General features: G+C 43.7%; 2 long non-coding RNA genes across 2 annotated transcripts; one reads left to right on the top strand and one right to left on the bottom strand.

Annotated features, from left to right (window-relative positions):
• Positions 1-13,779: 13,779 nt before the first annotated feature.
• Positions 13,780-15,421, bottom strand: LOC123331138. Its single transcript, XR_006547617.1, has 2 exons — positions 15,164-15,421; positions 13,780-13,992 (listed from the first exon to the last, which is right to left on the bottom strand). It is a non-coding gene; the product is annotated as an uncharacterized LOC123331138 (long non-coding RNA).
• LOC123331139 lies at positions 13,985-16,412 on the top strand. Its single transcript, XR_006547618.2, has 2 exons — positions 13,985-15,175; positions 15,412-16,412. It is a non-coding gene; the product is annotated as an uncharacterized LOC123331139 (long non-coding RNA).
• The last annotated feature ends 1,512 nt before the right edge of the window (positions 16,413-17,924 follow it).

Below are 17,924 nucleotides of genomic sequence, written 5' to 3'. Positions count from 1 at the left end.
TGGTGAATTTGGATAAGATGATGGGATTGTGGGGACATTTTTTTCTTTCCCTATTTTCCAAATTTCCTATGATATTTTAAATGTCAAAATATTTTTAGAAAAAAAAAATGAAAAATCTCTTAACTTTGAGCCAAAATTTATCCTCCTCTTGCTTCCCTGGTGGCTCAGAGGTTAAAGCGTCTGCCTGCAATGCGACAGACCTGGGTTCCATCCCTGGGTTGGGAAGATCCCCTGGAGAAGGAAATAGCAACCCACTCCAGTATTATTGCCTGGAGAATCCCATGGACGGAGGAGCTTGGTAGGCTACAGTCCATGGGGTCACAAAGAATTGGACATGACTGAGCAACTTCACTTTCATGACAAACTCTAAACCTTCTTTCTCATGACTGCCTTGCCCACAGTCCCTCAGCCGTAGGTACTAGAGACTTTCATATACACACCAACCTGACCCAGACACTGGGCCACTCCCCAAGGAGGCAACTTACAAAGAATTTCCTAGGCTCTTCCTGAGCAGAATTTGACGTTGGCACTTTTGTATTTGGGAGATGAGACTTGGGAAAGCCCATGAGTGTAGCTTTATCTTCCCTGATTACTCCCCCAAAATCACTGGCTTTGCCTCAGTTCCCCTTTCACTTTCATTCTTCTGTAAGGCTGAAGTTTCACTCCCTCACTTGGTTGGTCCTTGCCGGTCCCCTGCCCCCCTCCTCTGGGAGCTGAGCTCTGTTCCCCGTGTATTGGTTCGCTAGCCCTGCTGTAACAAAGCACCACAGGCTGAGTGGCTTAAACCACAGGAGGACAGAGGTCCAAGATCAAGGTGTCTGCAGGGCTGGTTCTTCCTGAGGGCCGAGAGGGAGAGCTCTGGTCCAGGCCTCTCTCCTTGGCACCAAATGTCCACCTTTTTGTTTTGTCCTTCACATTGTCGTCCCTCTACATGTTTCTCTGTGTCCAAATCCCCCTCTCCTTAAAAAGGCACAGAAGAGTCAAACACGACTGAGCAACTAAGCACAACACAGTCATTGGATTAGGGCCCACCCTAATCCAGGATGACCTCCATGTAACTTGATTACATCAGCAAAGACCTTATTTCCAAATAAGGTCACATCCTGAGGTTCTGAGGAGGAGTAGGCTTTTCTACACGTGAACTTGAGGAAGGGTGGGGGCAGGACAGGATTTAACCCATAACATCCCGAGGCACTGCTGGACAGTTACTCCAAATGAGATGAGAAGACTTGAGAGTATCAACAAGCCTCTGGCCTGACACTTTCTAAGGCTCTCAGTGATTTTTTTTCCCCTCTTTTTACCACACAGCTGAGAGGGATTTCGTGGGATCTTAGTTTCCCCACCAGGAGCCAAACCTGCACCCTTGGCAGTGGAAGCACAGAGTCCTAACCACTGGACCACCAGAGAATTCCCCACTGATAATGGATTTTTTATCAGACTCCTTTTTAACAGACTCGTGCTACTTGGCTACAGGGAGTTATTCTGCCTGCTGGAGGGTTATCCCCATTGGATGAGTGACAAGTGTATCTTCCCATCATAAAGAATCTGCTTGTCTGGTCACATGAATTTCAGCATCAAGTTTATCAATGAAAAAAAAAAGGAATTACTGTTTGATATTTTATAATCTCAATTGTACATTTTTTTAATCTTTATGAAAATATTTTAATTTTTTCACCCACATAGACAAATTTTTTTTTCTTGATGGAGATGATTTCAAGAGGACATTTTTTAAAAGTCTTTTTAAGGAACTGTATGTACCTGTTTCAAACATAGAAATGGGCTTAGAAAAGTTATGTTCACAAAATCAGGGTCAGATTTTCCATTAAAGTTTTTGAAAGGATTTTATCAAAATATTTAATTCAAATTTGATATTTAATATTTTCCCACTCACTTTCTAGGCAGATGGTGTGTAGTAACTGCTTTTATGTTCTGATCCTCTCCTCCTAAATATTCGTCTTTATGCTCTTCCACTTAGTTCCTCTGCAACATGCAGGTAAATACACCCAAATAAATATGCTTCTCCGTGTCATAAATATGGGCATATATTTCATTTCATCACTGTATGTCAGTCTTTTTTTTTTTTTTAAATAGCAGTAGTTCTTCATTCTACCAAAATTGGATCTCTTATTATGTACGTCTGTTTGTAACTTACTTTGTTTACTGAATATGTTTTCACATTTTTCTGTGTAAATGTACAAGAAGTTGCTTCATTTCTCTTTTTTTCTAACTTTTTGAAAATTTATTTTTTTATGGAAGTATGCTTGACTTACAATGTTGTGTTAATTTCAGCTATACCCTAAAGTGTGTCTATCCGTCTTGAGGCCTGTCTACAAGGTTTCAATGAGGTCATCTTGTCTATGTGTGGTGTTAAAATCTCAAGTTTAATTTGCTTGTTACCTGTGCCCTGTGTGCTTGTACGTAGACATCTGAGGCCATAAGTATTGTTTCTGGCTTCCTTCCCAACTGGTTTCTCACATGAATCACCAGGCACCTCTCACTCCCTTATTCTTTCTGCTGCTGCTGCTGCTGCTAAGTCACTTCAGTCGTGCCCGACTCTGTGCGACCCCATTGACTGCAGTCTACCAGGCTTCTCCATTCATGGGATTCTCCAGGCAAGAACACTGGAGTGGGTTGCCATTTCCTTCTCCAATTCTTTCTATATTGTACCTATTACTCTTCAGAGTAACTAGATTCACAGGTTCACCTGGCTGCTTTCCTCCCTTCCCTCACTTTTCTCTTTTCAAGCTCCATGGATAAATTACTATTTATCTAGTAAACTCCTGGGTTAATTATTGTTCCCAGTTTGGGGAGATGTCCTCCATCTCAAACCAAAAGTGGATCACTTCCATCACATAACTACCCAGGACCAAGATCCATAAATCCAAATACAGTAAAATGAAACCATCTTCAGGGCCTGCCACTCAAGTCTCCAACATTCAAAGTCACAAATATCACTGCGTGCTCAGTCATGTCCAACTCTTTATGACCCCGTGGGCTGTAGCCCACCAGGCTCCTCTGTCCATGGGATTTTCCAGGCAAGAATATTGGAGTGGGCTTCCATGTCCTTTTCCAAGGGGTCTTCCCAACCTAGGGATTGAACCCAAGACTCCTGGATTGGCAGGCAGGTTTTTTACCACTGAACCACCAGGGAAGTCCACCAAACAACCAATTGGGCTACCAACTCCTAACCTTTATAGTCTCTTAAAAAGGCTTTTTTTCTTTGCTGATGAAGTCATTCATTCCTACAGGAGGCAGAGTGATCATCTTTCAGAGTCCTAGGTATTACCTTCAAGCAACCAATCTCCTCCACTCACTTCAGCCAATCCATTGTCCTGTTAATTCTTCCTCATAAATGCTTCTTGGGTCTGTGACATTTCTATCTCTACTGTATTGCCTTAATTGAAGCCCTCATTGTATCTGATTTCATACATTGCTCTGCTCTCTTTTGGGGCTTCCCAGGTGGCAGCAGTGGTAAAGAATCCACCTGCCAATGCAGGAGACACAGGAGTCAATCCCTGGGTCAGGAAGAGCCCCTGGAGAACGAAATGGCAACCCACTCCAGTATTCTTGCCTGGAGAAACCCATGGACAGAGGAGCCTGACAGGCTACAGTGCATGGGGTCACACAGAGGCAGGCATGGCTGAGCATGCATGCAGCACAATGCTCTCTGCTCTCTCTTACAGTGTAGTCTCCACACTGCCATCAGTTATTGCTTGAAGCTTCTCAAAAATTGTTAGTAGCTCATATAACTAACCAGTGAAATTGATCACCTTTGCTAATATGGCCCCAACCCTCTGTTCTGGCCTCAATCTACATTTGGTGCCAATAATCTTGTGCAAAGTGAGCAATCTTCAATTCGCAGAATGTATCATATGCTTCCATGCTTTGGGGCGTTCCCTCTTGTTCCTTAATTATTATTCCATCTTTCAAAGCTCATGCAAGGAATTACTCTGAGTCTCCTCCTTCCCCACACCTCGCCAGAGCTAATCTCTTCTTCTTCTAGTTCCTCTTTTAGCGCCCCCACTGTATTTCTGTTGTCTGGCAGACAAGGATTGTATCATAATCTTTTCTCCTTCACTCCCCAGCACTTGACTCAGAGCCCGGCACATAACAATTGCTTGAATTGTTAAATTTCCAAGAATTTGTGAGATAGCTGCCTTGACTTTGGTTGCTTAAAATTAGCCATGAAAGTTAAAATGTTAGTTGCTCACTCGTGTCCAGCTCTTTTCGACTCCACAGACTGTAGCTGGCCAGGCTCCTCTGTCCATGGAATTCTCCAGACAAGAATACTGAAGTGGATTGCCATTTCCTTCTCCAGAGGATCTTCCCAACCCAGGGATCGAACCCAGATTTTCTGCATTGTAGGCAGATTCTTTACCATTTGAGCCACTTGGGAAGCCTTAGTGGAAATATTTACACCATGGAAAACACTGCGATAAAACAACACTACAGTATAACCTTTTTTTTCTTTTTTTTGGAGAAAGTTGCTTCTTAAACGTTTTTTTAAAAATCACAGTATAGTTGCTTCACAATCTTGTGTTAGTTTCTGCTGTACAAGGAAGTGAATCAGCCATCAGTTCAGTTCAGTTCAGTTCAGTCGCTCAGTCGTGTCCGACTCTTTGCAACCCCATGAATCGCAGCACGCCAGGCCTCCCTGTCCATCACCAACTCCCAGAGTTCACTCAGACTCACATCCATCGAGTCAGTGATGCCATCCAGCCATCTCATCCTCTGTCGTCCCCGTCTCCTCCTGCCCCCAATCCCTCCCAGCATCAGGGTCTTTTCCAATGAGTCAACTCTTTGCATGAGGTGGCCAAAGTATTGGAGTTTCAGCTTTAGCATCAGTCCTTCCAATGAACACCCAGGACTGGTCTCCTTTAGGATAGACTGGTTGGATCTCCTTGCAGTCCAAGGGACTCTCAAGAGTCTTCTCCAACACCACAGTTCAAAAGCATCAATTCTTCAGTGCTTAGCTTTCTTCACAGTCCAACTCTCACATCCATACATGACCACTGGAAAAACCATAGCCTTGACTAGATGGACCTTTGTTGGCAAAGTAATGTCTCTGCTTTTGAATATGCTATCTAGGTTGGTCATAACTTTTCTTCTAAGGAATAAGCGTCTTTTAATTTCATGGCTGGAGTCACCATCTGCCGTGATTTTGGAGCCCAAAAAAATAAAATCTGACACTGTTTCCACTGTTTCCCCATCTATTTGCCATGAAGTGATGGGACCAGATGCCATGATCTCCATTTTCTGAATGTTGAGCTTTAAGCCAACTTTTTCACTCTCCACTTTCACTTTCATCAAGAGACTTTTTAGTTCCTCTTCACTTTCTGCCATAAGGGTGGTGTCATCTGCATATCTGAGGTTAGTGATATTTCCCCAGGCAATCTTGATTCCAGCTTGTGCTTCTTCCAGCCCAAGCCATATGCAAACATATTCTCTCCTCCCTCCTTCTTGTAACTCCCTCCCACCCCACCCTGAATCCCACGCCTCTAGATCACCACAGAGGACCAAGCTGAGCTCCTGCACTGTGTAGCAGGTTTCCAGCAGCCATCTATCTTAGACATGGTAGTGTATATATGTCATTCCCAATCTCCCAATTCATCCTCACCCTCCATGCCACATGTCAATTCTCTGGGTCTGCGTCCCTTTTCCTGCCATTCAAACAGATTCATCTGTACCATTTTTCTAGATTCCACATATATGTGTTAATACAGCACACCACTGTGCTGTATACCAGTAATGCTAGTCATCTTTCATTGGATGCAATCAGAATCAACTGTCCCCTTTAATACCTCCCATACTCAATCCAGTAAACAGTTTGGTGTGTCTCTTCCAGGCCCTTTTTCATACATTTATATATTGTGACATTTGCTGAGTTTAAATGTACTGGCTTATTGCCGCTCAGCTGGGAAGCTTTCTCGGACTGCTCCTGCTGTCACTATTATGTCTTTCCTCTGATCTCCTTCTACACCCACTACATCTTTTCTAACTTCCGTGTGCCTTGTTTTTTCCTAAGATTTCAAGTTGTTTGGAGAAAGGTATCCTTAAATGCCTGTATTTTCTCCTGAACGGGCAACCCTCATTAAAATGAGTAAGTTCTAAGGATCCAGTGTACAGCATGGTGACCACAGTTAACAATACTCTATTGTACACTTGAAAGTGGCTAAGAGAGCAGATCTTAAGTGTTCTCACCACACACACACACAAAAAAGCAGTTATATGAGATGATGGTGTTAACTAACCATATTGCAGTAATCATTTTGCAATGCATATGTTCCTCACATTGAACACCTTAAACTTATTCACTGTTAGACATCAACTTATATCTCAAGAAAGCTGGGGAAAAAATTAAAATGTAATAAAAAGAACAGACCCTCCAAAATGTCACTCGTTTAATTCTTTGATCCAAAACCAGCTAGGAATCATCCAGTACCGTCTGAATATAGCATTAGATAGAAAGCATCCAAGCAATAAGCCCTTTCGAGGTGTTTTCTTTATTTTCTCTCTTTCTTCCTTTGGCTGCCTCGAGTCTTAGTTGCATCATGCAGAATCTATCATTGTGATGCACAAATTCTTTAGTTGCATTGTGTGGGCTCAGTAGTTGCATGCAGCCTTAGCTGCTCCACAGCATGTGGGATCTTAGCTCCCCAACCAGGGATCAAACTCAAGTCTCCTGCATTGCAAGGCGGATTCTTAATCACTGGACCCAGATAAGTTCCTCTTTAATTTATCATGTAAAGGGCAAACTGTTTGCTCTGGGTACTGTAGTGCCTCAGTCATGAAGTAAAAGACAAGAGAACGGTACCGTGTTTTGATCTGTCATCATGTCCTCAGTTAGGCAAGGCTTCCATCTCTTCGCAGGTCACTCTGTGGCCCTGGAGCCACACAGAGTAAGAACGAACCTTCCGGCTCTCAGCAGAGATTCTCATGCTAAGTCGACCTTCCCTGTGAATGTGGAGCTGCCATCTGCCCAGTAAATCTACTCCTCTGTGCCCAGGAAAACACTGTGATGCAGCCTGAGGGCTGAAGTGGGATCCCACTTGGATGGCAGACCCCAACTTCAGATGCAGAGAACAGGTCTTTTTTTCTTACACTTGCTCCTGCCCTGTGAGCTGTGAGGACCTGGAGCTCAGGCAGCAGAACTCACTCATATTTGTTTATCCAAAGGCTACCAGAGCGCCAAGCATACTGTTGGATGCTCAATAAGTGTCAACAGAATGAATCCATGAGTCTGTGTGAAGGATATCACGATGTACCTTGTACTGTTCTTTCAACTTTTATGTAGGCTTGAAAGTTTTCAAGCAAAAAGATTGAGGAAAAAAGATCCTCTCAACTCAAGGATCAAACCTTGGTCTCCAGCATTTCAGACAGATTCTTTACCATCTGAGCCACCAGGGAAGCCTGAATTGAAAGGTGGGAGGGTCACCAAATTTCTGAATGATGGTGCCTAAGATGTTAAGTTTGATCAGTTTAGTTCTTCCTAAAGAGCAGCAGTCCTTACAGGATCTAAAAGCCTCTGAAATGTTTAAAGATGGTTCTGTCTGGTGGTGAGTGTGCCCTGGAGGGGGTGAAGAGGGAGGGGCAGGAGCTGCCAGGCAGGATCATGATTATGGAGTAAAATATCCCAGCTTCCGCCAGGGGAGGGGGTCCCTCCCCAGCCTGGGGTCTGCCCAAGGAAGGCTTGAATAAGGACATTGTAAGTGGAGTGAAAATCTGAGATGCGGAACTCCACCCACTCCATCCCAAGGAGCAACCGCTCTGCACACTGCCGCAGGTGCAGCAAGACCTGCCCCTGGGAAGTGGCCACCTTACCTGGCTCCACGGGTCCCCACCTCAGGGCTCACCTTCTCACGTTCAGAGCCCTCTGCTAGCAGGCTGCACCTGCTAATCTCAGTAAGTCAAGATCACCTACAGCTTTGATTTGGCCATCCCTCTACCCCCCTAAACCTTCATTTCAGATTCCAGGAGCACTTGAATTGTTTGCCTCTTGAGAAACTAAAAATTCACCATTTACCTTTGCTCACATTTTAGAAATCTGCAGCTCCAGGACTCAACCTCCTGTTTTCTTTTTCTTAATGTTAAATGGTGGTGTTGTATGGGTGACCTGACCTTCAGCACGTCCCCAAGCCCTCCCTAATATAGTTCTCTCTTCTAAATTGTAAGCTGTGGTTCGTTAATATCAGTAGTAGCCACAGAAGAATACATGAGAAATCAAGACACTTTTCATTGAGAACTGTTACTTAGTGATATGATTAGTCATCATCTGTTGAACTCTAATGGGGCTTCCCTGGTGGCTCAGTGATAAAGAAACCACCTGCCAGTGCTGGAGACACAGGTTCGATCCCTGGTCCAGGAAGATACCACATGGCTTGGAGCAACTGAGCCCGTGTGCCACAACTATTGAGCCTGTGCTCTAAAACCCCGGGAACCACGACTAAGGAGCCCACATGCCACAACTACCAAAGCCCGTGCACTCTAGAGCCCATGCTCTGCAACAAGAAGCCGCTCAAGTAAAAAGCCCAGGCACCACAGCTAGAGAGTAGCCCCTGCTCACTGCAACTACAGAAAAGCCTGTGCAGCAACAAAGACCCAGCACAGCCAAAAATAAATTAATTAATTAAATGTTAAAAAAAAAAAGAATCCACCTGCAATGTAAGAGACACAGTTTCAATCCCTGAGTCAGGAAGGTCCCCTGGAAAAGGAAATGGCAACCCACTCCAGTATTCTTCCTGGGAAATCCCATGGACAGAGGAGCCTGGTGAGCTACAGTCCATGAAGTTGCAGAGTCAGATATGACTGAACACAAGCACGTGTGCGCGCACACACACACACACACACATACATACTGAACTCTGAAACCTCACATCTGCTAAACACTAATAATAACAGTGTTAGATATGTATTGAGAATTTACTATGTGCCAAGGACTGTGGTTAGTGTTACCTTGATTTTCTCATTGAATTCTGACAAGGGTCCTTTCCAGTGAGTGTTATTTCTATCCTACACGTAAGAAAACTGAGACGTAGAGAAGTCAATGAGTGGTAGAACCACAGTTTGAAGCTGGTCACTCTTTCTAAAATCTGTGCTCTTTATATGTTATGCTAAAGTGTCTTTTCCTAAATGACTTATTCTGAAGTGAAATGAGTAACTTTAGTTCTAAAAGTGTTGAGGGAATTCTCTGGCAGTCCAGTGGTTAGGACTTGGCACTTTCTCTCTTTCGCTGCTGTGACCTAAGTTTAATCCCTGGTCGGGGAACTAAGATTCCCCATCAAAACAGTATGGTACTCACATAAAACAAGGAACAGAATCAGGAGCCCAGAAACAAACCCAAGTAAACACAGTTAACTAACATTTGACAAGGGAGTCAAGAACATTCAATGGAGAAAAGGCAGGTTTTTTTTTCAATACATGGTGCTGAGATAACTGGATAGTCACATGAAAAATCATAAAACTGAACCCAAATCTTACACCAATCATAAAAATTAACTCAAAATAGATTAAAGACTTAAATATAAGACTTTAAATCATGAAATTCTTAGAAGAAAACCAAGGAATAAAGCTCCTTTACATGGGGGTTGGTAATTGGTTTTTAATACGACAGCTAAAGCACAATTAGCAAAACAAACAACAAACAAGTGGTCCTCTATCAAACTAAAAACTATTGCACAGAAAAAAGAAATTATCAACGAAGTGAAAAGAAAACCTGTGGAATAGGAAAAAAAAAAAATGCAAACCATATATGATGAGAAGCTAACATCCAAAATGTCATACAACTCAGTAGCAAAAAAAAGACAAATGACCCAGTTTAAAAACTGGACAAAGGACCTGAATAGACTTTTCTCCAAAGAAGATACACAAAAGGCCACTAGGTAAATGAGAAGATGATCAGCATCACTAGTCATTTAAAAACGCAAGGTAAACCACAGTGAGATAGCACCTCTTACCTGTTAGGATGGCCATCGTCAAAAGGACAAAAAATAATAAATTTTCCTGTGAATGTAGAGAAAAGCGAATCCTTGTGCATTGTTGTGAGATTATAAATTGGTGTAGTCACTATGGAAAAGAATGTGGAGGACCCTCAAAAAATTAACAACAGGCCAACCGTATCATCCAGCAATTCTATATCTGGGAATATACCCAGAGGAAACAAAAATATCAACTTAAAAATATATCTGTATCCCCATGTTCTTTGTAGCATTATTTACAATAGTCAAGATGTGGAAGCAACCTCTGTGCCCATCAACGGATGAATGGATAAAGAAGTTGAATACATAATAGGAGATCCAATCATTTACAAAGAACTGTGCCAACTGACACTCTCAGGAGACTTACATGAGACTTCTACATCCTCAGCAACACTTGATATTATCAGTCACTTTAACTTTCGTCATTCTTTTAGGTGTGCAGCAGTATGTTATTGTGATTTTAATTTGTATAACCCTTACGATTAAAATGAGGTTGGGTACTTTTTCACATGTTCACTGGTCATTTAATATCTTTTTTAAGACATGGACCCATTCAAGTCTTTTGCCCATTTTTTGGTTGCCTTTTTCTTATTAATTCCTAGGGACATTTTAATATTCTAGATGTGAGTCCTTTCTCAGACATTTCTATTGCAAATATCTTTTGCCAAGAAGGTTTCTGTTTTACCTTCTCACCCTCTATACAGTTTGCCTATGTTGAATTTTTAGAAAATCATTATGTGGGGGGAAAAAAATGCACAAATAACCTCAAAATATCACTTTAGATCTTTTGATTGGTGGAAATACATGTGACATTTTCCTTCTTATTTTCACTTCTTAATATTTTCCTAAACTTTTATTTCTCATTATAAATAATAAAATTTCTATTTTAAAACTACATGAAACTCTAACGATGAAACCATGAAATGCTAATGATGAAATCATGAAATGTTAATGATAAGGTAGAAAGAAAAAAAAATCCAGGAAACAAATTTGATTTTATCATTTGAAGTGAAGAAGGAGTTTCTATTCTTATTATTAGAAAACAAAAGCTGAAAGAGGATTCCTAAAGTTCCCCTGGATAACACTATGGATTGAAGAGAGCGTCCCCAAAGTGATGCTTGTCTAAGGGGGATTGTGTGCTCCTTGGCTTTCCTTGGATCATCACTCACCTGCCATGACATCCAGCTGCTTCAGAAAGCCCAGGAGTCACGGTTTCCTTTGTGGGAACAGAAGGACTAAACCAAGAGGCAGATAGAGGGGCAGGCTAGTGGGTGGGAGCCCTCCTGGTCAAACTTGAAACATCCAATCAGGACAATATATGAACTTGTTACTTATCTTGACATTTTGGAGCTTTTGGTTGAACCTAAGACCATGAGTTTAAAAGAATTTTAAATGCAATGTCTACTGAAAATTTTCTTTCCTGAAATGAATTAGAAGATCCAATTTTTGAGGAGGAAACCAGTGGAAATGAGAACTATTTGGATGTGTGGTGACACACCCTTCCATTAGAAATGGTTTTTAATCATGCAAATCTCACCCATTTGTGCTCAGACACAAGGCATAGCTTCCTTCCTTTGCCATTCCTAAAAGGTATTTTTCTTTCTTCTTTTGAATAGAGCTGTTCTCTGGGGACACAGTTACTTTCCTACATTATTACATGACGCTGGAAATATCCTTGACCTGGAAAGTCTTTTCTTTTATCTTAATATGACTTGGAAGAATTTTAGAAATTGCTACTGTCTGCTAAGAAACAGAGTAATTCTATTTTATTCTAATCCCTGTCCACTTCTGTGCCTTAAAAGCTCAAAGAAGCTTTTGGATTTCTTTATTTAATATTTTCCAACCATCTAAATCTACAATTTTCAACTGTAAAATAGCAAGCAAGAGACAGCATGAGAGGATAAATGGAGATTCTTAAGCCCTACCTTCCTTGTGCATCTGTGATCACGGTGATTGCTTTCTTTTATTATTATTATTTTGGCTGTGTTGGGTATTTGACTCTGAGGGGTTTTCTCTAGTTGTGGCTAGCAGGGGCTACGCTCTAGCAGTGTATGGAGTTTTCAGTACAGTGACTTCTCTTGTTACAGAGCTTGGACTCTAGGGTGCACAGGCCCAGTAGTTGCGGCCCCCGTGGGCTCTTAGAGCATGGATGGACACAGTAGTTGTGGTACACGGGCTTAGTTGCCCCGTGGGCATGTGAAATCCTCCCGGAACAGGGACTGAACTCATGTCCCCTGCATTGTCAGGTAGATTCTTAACCACTGGACCACCAGTGAAGTCCAGTGATACCCTTCTTTCAAATTTCATGTTCAAAAGCTTAAAGCAAAGTTTGGTTTTTGTCCCTCACATGTGTGTGAACTCCTCTTTGAAAATATTCATTTTTGAATCTGGAAAGTGTTGGGGAAAGAGGCAGGATCCTGGGCAGTTCAAAGGGGCCCCACACACCCCCAAGCATCCTGCCTGGGTCAGTTAACAGGATGAACCTCCTCCCCAGAATCCCATACAGGTGTTTCCACAGCCTGCACCTGGACCTGGTCTCAAGTCCCCTAGCCCAACCTACAAGGTGCTAGACCCCTCCCATCTCACAGTTCCCAGGGCACCAAGCAGTTCCCCTACCCCTTTCCTCTGCTGTCCCCTCCAGCCTCACCAAACCCTTCCTTCCTATGTGAATATTCACAAAGCACTAGCATATACTTTGAAGCTGCAAAGTCACATGACCACCACACCTTAGCCATCCTTTTATATTCCTTACTCAAGTCCATGCTGAAGTTTATTTTTTTGTTTGTTTGTTTTAAATTAGTTTGTTTTTTGCACTATCTCTAACTGTGACTATATCAAATCTTGTCAATGATCAGGCTCAGCCAGGGTGTGTAACCTTCTTGGTTGTGACTTCAGCTTCTGCTGCTGCTGCTAAGTCGCGTCAGTCGTGTCCGACTCCATGCGATCCCATAGACGGCAGCCCACCAGGCTCCCCCGTCCCTGGGATTCTCCAGGCAAGAACACTGGAGTGGGTTGCCATTTCCTTCTCCAGTGCATGGAAATGAAAAGGGCAAGTGAAGTTGCTCAGTTGTGTCCGACTCTTCGCGACCCCATGGACTGCAGCCTACCAGGCTCCTCCGTCCATGGGATTTTCCAGGCAAGAGTACTGGAGTGGGGTGCCATTGTCTTCTCTGGTGACTTCAACTAGATTTTCCTAAATGTCCTACACTTTCAAAGAGATGTGAATGCTACAGCAATTAAACTGAGCAGTCTGTTTCTCAAGGCTTTCCTTTACAACATCACCACCAAGACATTCATCAAATGATAGAGGAACGACAACAGTGTGTTTTGGAATGATAAAAAAAACACATTGGATTCGCAAACCTACCTGAAAGAGTGTTTCCCCATACAGTCCATCTGCTCTACCTCCCCAGGCTTTGGCTAAAGCTCCATTAAAACTAGGATGCTCAGAAAGGCAGTGGCATCGGGGTTTCTATTCCCCTTATAACTCTCTTCTGTTACGGACTAACTGTAGCATCAGTGGGCTTCCCTGGTGGCTCAGATGGTAAAAAATCTGCCTGCAATGCAGGAGAACTGGGTTCAATCACTTGGTAGGGAAGATTCCCTGGAGAAGAGAATAGTTACCCACTCCAATATTCTTGCCTGGAGAATTCCAAGGACAGAGGAGCCTGACAGGCTACAGTCCATGGGGTCGAAAAGAGTCTGACATTACTGAGGGACTAACACTTTCACTTTTCATTGTACCATCAACAACAACAAAATTCCTTGAGTCTCTAGTTCTCTCGAGACCTAGTTTTCCCTCCTCTTCTTTTTTACTTATGTTTTATTCTGCAGAAACGCCAAGTCAAAGCACACTTTAAAATCAGTCAAGAAGAACAATTAAGTCCCCAGCTCTACCTACTTCTGAGTCTCCAGCCATCTGTCTGCTGGAGATTCCAGCTAGGATGTGGTGTAATCATCATCTCTGAGAGAAAGTTAATCCTCTTCTCTGGAACACACCAGGGCTCTTTTCTCTTTTCTGGCAAAACACAGAATGACATTTAGACAATCCCACTTCCGTCCCTGAGATGGCTTGTGCAAGAAAAAGGGGCTGTTTTCTTGCTCTTGACCTTCCTCCCCATTGAAGTGACTGCAGCCAGGTGTACAGGTCAGGAGAATGCTAGGTTAGAAATGCCAGCACTGCAGACCCTGCAGAAGGAATCTCCAGCTGAGGGAAGAGCCGCTTCTGATGGGTCCGAGCATCCCGCGTTGACCTGTGTGTCATCAGGCAGGCATCGTGCCTAGTTCTGTTTCCTAACACTGCCAGTGGGTGGCAGGTAGGGGAGGTGAATGAGATGAAATAGGCTTTTATTTGGGTCAACTCCAGGACAATTAATTAAGGGCAAGTGAGGCACTGGAGGATGGTTTCAGAAAGAAAAAGCCTGCTAGGATCACTGTCTTCTCTGATTTCAATTTATCAAAAGAACTATAAAATCCTTAAGATTTTGAGCTCTCCAGATGATTCTATCAGGCAGCCAGAGCTGAGAACCACTGGTCGACATCTACCATTGTATTTATTAATAAAACTTTTAAAGATAGAACAGCAAGCAAGTCCATATGTTTTTGAATGTATTCAAATAGGTAATTTCTGGAAGCTCACTCCCAGTCCTGAAACCAGTGTGCTAGAGAAGCAGCCATCCCTGGCTGGGTACAGGGCACCCACCACCTCTCTCCTTCCCGCGAATATGTTCTTAAGATGACTTTGCTGCAAGTGAACTCAGAGCGCAAGGGAAGGAAAGATGCCTCAGAAGAACACCACCAAGCCAGAGGGGTGTGGAGGAACACAAGGCATTTGCTCCTGGAATGGTACACCAATTATTATGGGATGATTCTGACCTACAGGGGCTTCCCTGGTGGCTCAACCAGTAAAAAATCCACCTGCAATGTGGGAGACCTGGGTTCAATCCCTGGGTTGGGAAGATCCCCTGGAGAAGGGAACAGCAACTCACTCCAGTACTCTGACCTGGAGAATTCCGTGGACTGTATAGTCCATGGAGTCGCAAAGAGTCAGACACAACTGAGCTACTTTCACTTCACTTCACTTCTGACCTACAAACTTTATACAACCCCATCCTAGACCTTAGTGAAGTTCAAGATGGATGAGCAACTGAACAACAAAGGAGAAGGCAGCAACCAAGGCTGGGACTCACCAATGGGCCAAGGTCAGTTGGACAGCCCAGTGGTCGGTCACCCTGGGGACAGGGCAGGAACCTCCACTGATCCAGAGTCAATGGTTAGAAGAAGTCTTTGGAACTTTACGATGGTCTGGGGTGGGGTTTGGAGGTGGGGAGCCCCAAAGGAGGAGCAAGCCCACCCACTTAACCTTCGGCGGGGGTTGGGGCAGGGGAATGTTCCCAGGAAGCGACTAGTTCACTGTACATGGTGACATCCCTCACAGGTCACTGAAAGAAGGTGCAAACCAGCAAGAACGCAGTCTTTGAAAATGGAAAGTGTCTGATTCTGTGACCCCATGGACTCTAGCCTGCCAAGCTCCTCTGTCCACGGGATTCTCCAGGCTAGAACACTGGAGTGGATTTCCATGCCCTCCTCCAGGGGATCTTCCCTACTCAGAGATGGAACCCAAGTCTGTGTTTCCTGCATTGCAGGCAGATTCCTTACCCTTGGAGCCATTGGGGAAGCCCTTGAAAATGGAAGGAAAGTTAAAAGCCTGGCATGGCAAGCCAGGACTGAGCCAGCCCCATCCAGGGTGAGGAGGTTGTTTACCCAGGGACCGGCCCCAGCAGCACCATCTGTTGGTGAGCTCCCTTCCTTAAGGACATTTCACGTGGGATCAGTCAGGTGTTGTTTTAAAAACAAAGAAAGAAAAAAGCTGTTCAAGGACATTTCCTGTGCAGGCGTGGTCACGTGAGGCAGCCGCAGGGGACTGATGGGGGCGGGAGCCCAGGGCCCTCCCTGAGGCTACAGAGCTGGGAACTCAGGGACTCTGTCCTCAGCCAGGACTCTGTTGGGGCAGGAATTGGGTGGGTCAAGTCAAGGGAAGCCTTGGGAAACTGGGCTCAGTGAAAGTTTCTGGATTATCTTTCTACCATACCCTACAGTATTCTTCTCCATACCTGTTTTTAAAATATACAAATATCTACACACAGAATATACACGCATGCATAGCATGTGTCTGAAGATTTCACTCGTTTCGGGTGAGTGGGGCTGGACTGGGACGGTTGGTCCCTTCAAAGATCTTTCTGAAATACAGCATATTTCCTCTCAATTTTATCCAAAGACTCAATTTTACCCAAAGAAGCAATAAGCCTTAACATGGAAGAAGCTTAATTTTGCTAACATCCAGGGATAATAATAATAACTCTATTTATATTAGAATCACTTTCAGTGTTCATATAACTTTAGAGTTCAGGCCATCTTCATGATCTCCTCCTGCTCCCAGACCTCCAAAGTGATCATCAGAAAACACCAGGGTAATTCACACACACACACACACACACAACCCTCCGTGGCTCCCCTTTGCCTACAGGAAAAAAGGTCACACCCTTTGGCTTGATACATAGTTCTGCCCCTGTCTGTTTCACCTCCTCAGGTGCCTTCTTTCCTCCATGACCTTGAACTCACTGTTCCTTATTCCTAGAGTTGACTTTTCTCCTTGATCTGACCTTGAAACTCTCCAGGATTGTCTTCAAATATTGCCTGGTTCCAGATAATTTCTCGTTCCCCAAAATGATCATTATTCTCCTCTCTGTGCCCCCACTTTGTAAATTAGTAAATTCATGTAATGGTCTGTTTGCCTGTCTCTGCTGCTACGTTGTGACCTTAACAAACAGGAAGTTGGCGTTCACTAATGGATGCCACCAGAACCTAGCACAGGCTCACAAATGCTGACTAAGCATCACTGTGATGCTACTTCTCAAGATTTTCATGAGATTAATATCATATGAGTAAGATCCAGCTGCCTAGAATATAGATCTAGCTATTAGTATTATACATTTGTTAAATGAATGCTCAAATCTCACTTTATCAAATTTTACTCATATGGTCATGCAGAAAGTTCACATTTAAATTCATGCAAAGTAGACTCTATCAGAGCAGGCAGAGCCTTGGAATGAGCCTGGAATGCTCACTCACTTGGCCCCTCTACGGCTCAGCTTTCTCACTCTACAGACTCACCAAAAGTATTAGTCACGCCTGCCCCACAAGACAAGCAGGTCCAGGAGTGCCTGCCGATAACATTCCTGGAGTTCTATCACCAGCGCTGAAGACTTATTGTGAAACGAGGACCATGTTGCACACAAAAAGAAATGGGCATATTCCTGGCTTTCAAAGAGAGCAAGCAGCAAATACAGACATGAGGACAATAACAACAAGCTAGAGTTTGGTGACTGTTGTCAGACAGGTACAAGCAAAGTCCATTCACAGCACGAGGGAGGGAGAAGGTGGGAGCTGGGAGCGGCATGGGGGGCGATGCTCAGGTGGATTCTTTGCCTGTCCTGGGCTGTGGGGATTACGTGTTGCCTTGTTTAGTCCTCATAATATGGTGAGGTGAAGATTGTTAGCCCATCTTAGAGATCACCATGGAGACTCTGAGAGGCTAAGTCACTTGATGAAACCATGTTGATGATACACGAGGCTTCCAGTTGTGACGCCAGCCTGGTCCCCAGGTGGGATGGGAAGGCCTCCTGAAGGTAGTGGGACCACACGGGAAGAAGGAGCGTCTCGGGAAGAAGGGACCAAGAGGACAAAGATTCAGAGGGTAAATATAGTTTGACAGAAGGGATAGCCTGTGTTTGTTTGTGTGTGTGTGATGTGGGAGTGGGAACAGGGAGTCATGGCTGAAAAAAAGACTGTGGACCAGTAGACTAGGACCAGATTGTGGAGTGCTTTGAGTTTCAGGCCTAGGATAAATTTTTTCACTAACGATAATGATAATGAGATATATGTGTGTGT

This window comes from Bubalus bubalis, chromosome 22, assembly GCF_019923935.1.
Source record: "Bubalus bubalis isolate 160015118507 breed Murrah chromosome 22, NDDB_SH_1, whole genome shotgun sequence".
NCBI lineage: Eukaryota > Metazoa > Chordata > Mammalia > Artiodactyla > Bovidae > Bubalus > Bubalus bubalis.
This window is presented reverse-complemented; position numbering and strand designations above follow the sequence as displayed.